Raw genomic sequence first — 6,000 nt, 5'->3', positions numbered from 1 at the left:
AAAAAATACTTTGTTAAATCCTTATCCCTTTCCCAGCAATCTCCTGTTTGCCTTTTTGACTGCTGGGCTTTTTTGACTGCTGCTGAGACCTGAACTAGAATTATCATACACCACAATCTCACAGTCACAAGGTGATAGCAGTATCCTGAAGGCAGCCGAATCCACAATATAGATACCACATTGACTTCAAAGTGCCTCAGCCAAAGAACAAGTGTGCAATGGAGTGGATCTGTTCCTGAAAACAGGGCCAAAATATGGCCTATGTGCCTCTTAGCTCCTATTCAAATACCTCACGTTAGACAGTAGTGGAAGCATGGACATTTTGCATAGAATCACATTTAACTTCAATTAGTTTGAACTGACAGCCAGTTCTAGTTGGCATGAACTCATCAAGAAAGACTCTGATTCATTTATTTAATATTAAAATGTCAAAAAAAATGCCCACTTGGCAGTTACAGTGGCTTGTTGCTTGTTTTGACCATTAACAAACTGTTTTGGAAAAGGAGGGATGACTCCCTACCTCTACAATTTTTTGTTCCTGATGGCAGATCAGAACATTTATTTAAAATGTTGTTTATAAAGATATTTGATTTGCTGGCACCTAGGGAAAGCTGCATAGTAAACTGTGATACAGGTTACGCAAAAGCAGCCCATAATTTTTGCAGAATACTTCTGCTGTTGAAAAGTCCATTACATACTCAGAAACAGTTATTCATGTGAAAACCACAACTAATGCTGATGAAAACCCTGTGAGTACTGCACGCGCTATTCTCTTTTTGTATGCTTTGCAGCCATCTCTTCATCTTCCTCAGCAAGAGAACCAGCCTATTCTCCTGCACAGCCTATGTTTCCAGCGCCATGACTGATCAGTCCATTCTTCCTTTCCCTGTTCCTCCAGTTTCTGACATGCCAAGATGAATCTTCCAGCACTACTAGGTTCATTTGTATGGGGTTGTTCCTGAGCCATTGTCAGGAGATTGATCCATACTACCGAATCCAGACTGACTTGAGACTCCCCTAAACTTGCAGGTTTTTAGACCCAGGACTCTCATTTGGATCTATCACAGTGCTCTCCTACTTCTGAAGGATGCCATAACCTCTCTGTGCCATACCTCTTTTGCCAGGTCTGGCATCACCTTCCAGACCAAAGGCCTTTTGGCCAAAAGACTTGACCAGAACTTTTTTGTAAAAGCCTGTGATCATCTCTAATGCACATCCCTGAGCCATTAGCTCCATGTGAGACAAATGTGTTTTTTGTGCATTTATTGTTCTTTTGATTGGTGACAAAAATAAAGCAAAGCATTTCTGAACACTCTCACACAAGATTTACAAGAAGAAAACAGTAACCGCCTGTGGATAATAAGTAAACGAGGCCCGCTAAACTTTTGGGGCTAGAAGACTGTTGCAGTTTGTCTTTAATTTTGCTCATGAGCTCACATAGTTCTGTTGAATAATAGTGCTATTGACTTCAAAATCTCTGATGTGCTGTTAATTCGGGAACTGTGAAAAAGTGACAGTCGGATCTGCAGCAGATGTGGCTAAATAGCTCAAGTAACAGACTGCAGAAAGAGTGGTATTACTGAACTCTGCCCAGCAAGAGTGGGTGAGCATCCCTAGAGGCAGGAAAGAACGAGCTCTCATTGCGGACAAGTGAGAAAGCACCAACAGACCACACTAAAACCAAATTATTCCATAGGTGGCAAAATGAACAAAATTCCATTTCCTTTGAGTTTGTGGCATGGATGAAGCAGGGTGGTGAACACAAGTTGTGTCCATTGGGTCCCCTGAGGTGGCATTCCACCCTGAGACCTTAGCCAGCCCTCCTAATGCTTCAAAGAGCAGCTTATGAGGACTCAGCCCATTGCACGCACACAAGCACACCGAGAGGGGCCCTGGTGGCACCCAAAGACCTGCTTTTATCTGACCAAGTCTCTAGTTGCAATCATATGAGCTTTATCTGACCTCCCTTAGCCAGTAATCCCAGAATGAATCAGTGCAAAACACACAGTTCTGTGTGGAGGGAAGATAACTCCGGTTTACAGTGGTACAATGTAAACACAGCATTGCCTGTAAATAAGTTATCCTTTTCCCTCTTGTGGGGTTATACTGTGATTTTAAAGGTAAAAGGAAATGTTCATATGTAAAAAGAAATTGTACATATATACATTTGTGAATATTTTGTACACACACAGCCATCTCACTATGAGCACTCAGTGTGTCTATAGGCATGGCAGCATCTTGTTTAACCGCAGCAAAGCAAGCTGTGTTGCTGAAGTTTTCTTGCAGATAACCATCATTTTAGTATGTCATTAATTGTTGGTCATACAGCCAAGGTATAGATACAGAGCACATCAGAGCTGCCCACATTCTTTAACACAGAAATTAAAGCCTCAGTGAGTGAACTTAGGCTTTTAGTTTGCATAGAACAATCACTTTTTTTTTTTCCTTCTAAATCTGATAATTGTAAAGAGAATTCAAATTTAGTACAGCTGGAAACCAGAAGACAAGTGAAACAACACCAAAAATCAGCAGCATATAATCATGCCTTGTGATGAAAGGCAGATGTGAAGCCCTTAGGTAACTATAGAGGTACTCTCTGAACAAGTGCTCATTGCCATCACTAGGAACACCTTACATGGGCGCCAATTGTCTCACAAGCAGAGAGTTGAGGCCAGCCCAGAGATGCCAGGGGAAGAATCATAGAATCGTAGAACATCCCAAGCTAGAAGGGACCCATCAGGATCATCTCACCCAACTCCGGGCTTCACACAGCACCACCAAAAAAATCAGATCACATGTCTGAGAGCACTGTCCAAACACCCCTCGAACTCCATCACTGGTGGCCGTGCCCACAGCCCCGTGCAGCCCGTTCCCCGCCCACCGCCCTGTGGTGCAGCCCCTTTCCCTGACCCCCAGCTGCCCTCCCCTGACGCAGCTCCATGCCGTTCCCTCGGGCCCTGTCGCTGTCACACAGAGCAGAGCTCAGCGCTGCCCCTCCGCTCCCTGTGAGGAGCTGCAGCCGCCATCAGGCCTCCCCTCAGCTCCTCTGCTCTGCGCTGAGCACACGGAGGGCGCCTGAGCTGAAACAAGAATCATTCTGGTCACTATAGTGCCATCACCAAGTCATTGTGCTCCCTGGCTGGAAGAGGTCACATTTATTGCAGAGCAGCCACTGCTTTCAGAGCTTTGCTGCAGTATCAAAGCAGCTGCATTTGCAGTTCATAGATGCTTGGGAATTGCTAGGCCAAGGCTTTGGAGACTTCTACAGATGCAAAAAATAAATAAATAGAAATAATTTGGAAAGTTAAAGTGATTGCAAGATGGGAATTGGCTTTATCACACACTGTACATGGCATTGGGTTTCTAAAATTCTGGGGAGCAAAGGAGAGGTACTTTGAGCAGTGCTGGAGCCCTCAGAGTCAGTACTCATCCACTACTGTGTCCTCCACTCCTTTGTGCTGGGCTTTACCTGGCACAACAGAAACCTCAGCTCTGTGGGCTTGAATCACAGCATTAATGTAACATGCTATCCATCCCTGCTCTCAATGACCAAAAAGCGCAGGGGCAGAGGTGACCAGAGCAACAATACATTTGTCCAATTGCATTAAGGAAAAGTGATTTATTGCATGGCAATCTTTGAGGGAGACACTATTTAGAAAGAACACATCAGGAGAAATACGTGTCTAAATAGAAATGCAGATGAAATGCAATAGCCACAGTTATCATCGAGAGGATCTGAACCTTGCCAGCGAGCAAAACCACAATAAATGGCTAATAAAAATGAATCCCTGTAAAGCATTAAAAAAATGTACATTACCATTATGTTGTGGTTAATTCTCAGACAATACTGCAAAATAACATTGAAGTGTTACTTCCTGTCATTTAAAGGAAAAGAAACCCAAACACCAAGAATTCTTTGGGCTGAGGAATGCAGACATACATCATGTCTGTGAGAATCATAAAAAGATCAAATGTAATATTTTCTTTCAGTGCAGACAACTGCTTTGAGATTTTCCATTCAGACAGCCTTGAAAACCGCCTCCAGCATTTGCCAATTACTACTGACAAATACCATTTGGTAGTGAGTGATGTTTTAAGTGAAATAAAACAGCGAAGAAAACTGAACATGATGAAAGGATTTTTTTCTCCCTCTGAAGTGACTGTAAGTTATATATTCACAAGGTAGGGTTTACGCTTCCTGCCAATGACAAATTCCATGTGATGTTGAGCACGGAGGTGAAGTTTGTTTGACAGTAATAGGAAGGGAAGACAAAACTCGTTTTCATGTTCTTTTAAGCAGTCAGATATTTTTTAGCTATAAACAAAGGAAGAGTTGCTAATACCTCTGTTCCACATCATTCTTCATAATATAAGTGCACTAATGGAGAGAATGATTCTCTAATATTAAAGTGCTCAGAGTGCAAAGAGGGTATATAGTGGATCTTGCTGTCAGGAGCACTTGATTTACATATAAACTGCAACCTGCAGCCAGTAACAACTAGCATATACCATATTTTTAAAATATTTATTGTTCGTGGAGAGCTTTGAGATGAGAAAAAATAGCTCAAGCCATACAACTGGAAGAGGTGTTTAAAGAATGATTTAAAAAACTGACTATTAGTACTCTTTTGACCTTTTCTCCTTTTAAACACAGAATAACAGTCCATTTAGCTCTACATTTACTACCTGAGATTGTCAGAAGCATTTCTCACAGGTCCTTGTATCATGATATCTGCTTTCCTCACATTCTCCAACTCTGCAGCCCCACAGGAGTCAGGCAAGTGTTTATGAGCAAGGCGCAGAGACCCCAAAGCCCAGACCCCAGAGATATCCCCCTGATCTTTGCCTGGCCAGGGCACACACAGCATCACAGCAGTGTTGCTGTTGGCTCCAGGACACCAAGTTACCAGAATTCTGTCTCTTCCTCCCAAGGGGAGCAGCATCTTTTTCTAACTTGTACAAAGCTACGTCGCTGCAGCAGCTGTTTTCTGAATTATCCAAGTAATGCTCATATTTTCCCCCCTATCTGACATTCAACAGTTGCATCTTGTTATTGACTCGGATTCAAATCTTACTTTCATCTTGAAACAGTGGGGAAAATGGGGAAAAATCCAGAGAATGTGGGTACATTAAGAACATTTTTCATGCTGTTTCATTTTGCTATGGCCTGGGGTTTCTTTGTTTCACAATTCTTTGCACATTTCCTCTAACCAAAAAAAAAAAAAAAAAAAAAAAAAAAAAAAAAAAAAAGCTTAGAAGTGCTCAATCCATCATTTTTCTCGCACTGCTTCTTTCTATTAGGTGGTGGAGTGATCATCAGGGGATTCTTCCAATAATTTTGAAAAACATATTAATAAAAACAGTCATTGTTTTGATATGAGTTTCCACTATTTTTGATGCTATAGTTGAAAACTTCAGGAAGGATTTTCCTTCAGATCTCAGGAAAGGACTCCTAGCTCAGGCTCCATGATTATTCTCATGGAGGCACAACCCAGGGACTCACTTGCCAGCCAGTCCTGCAAGCATGAACATAGTGGTGCATTTATTGTGCATGCAATGTCAAGTGGACAGAGCATGTACAGATGACATGAATCAGGCTGTGCACAGGTGCAGAGCTATTGCCTGACACACAGTCATGACAACCAACATGCACAGGTCTCATTGCACACAGAGATGCTGCTTGGCTGTGTGCATGTGGCTGGTCAGCTGCCATGTGCCACTGTCTTTTGGAAGTCCTAGAGAAAGAACCAGTTTCTGCTTTTTCCACGTGAACAACACTCCTTTTGGGAAAAACACAGACACCTAGGCAGCCTACCCTCAGCACTTCAGCTGCATCAGCTGTTCCTCTCTAGCTTTATCCCTGGGCTGTTACTGGAGGAGAGTAAGAGCAAGCTCAACAACGGGTAGATGGAAGCCATGCAAACCTTGTTACTGTGAGAGTTACACCTGCAATGGAGGACATTAGTCCCATCTCAACACAAGCATAACACGCTTCAGGAT

This window comes from Lagopus leucura, unplaced genomic scaffold, assembly GCF_019238085.1.
Source record: "Lagopus leucura isolate 7727_CA_CO unplaced genomic scaffold, USGS_WTPT01 Super-Scaffold_100001, whole genome shotgun sequence".
NCBI lineage: Eukaryota > Metazoa > Chordata > Aves > Galliformes > Phasianidae > Lagopus > Lagopus leucura.
The sequence above is the reverse complement of the archived record's forward strand: the minus strand, read 5'-3'. Positions refer to the sequence as shown.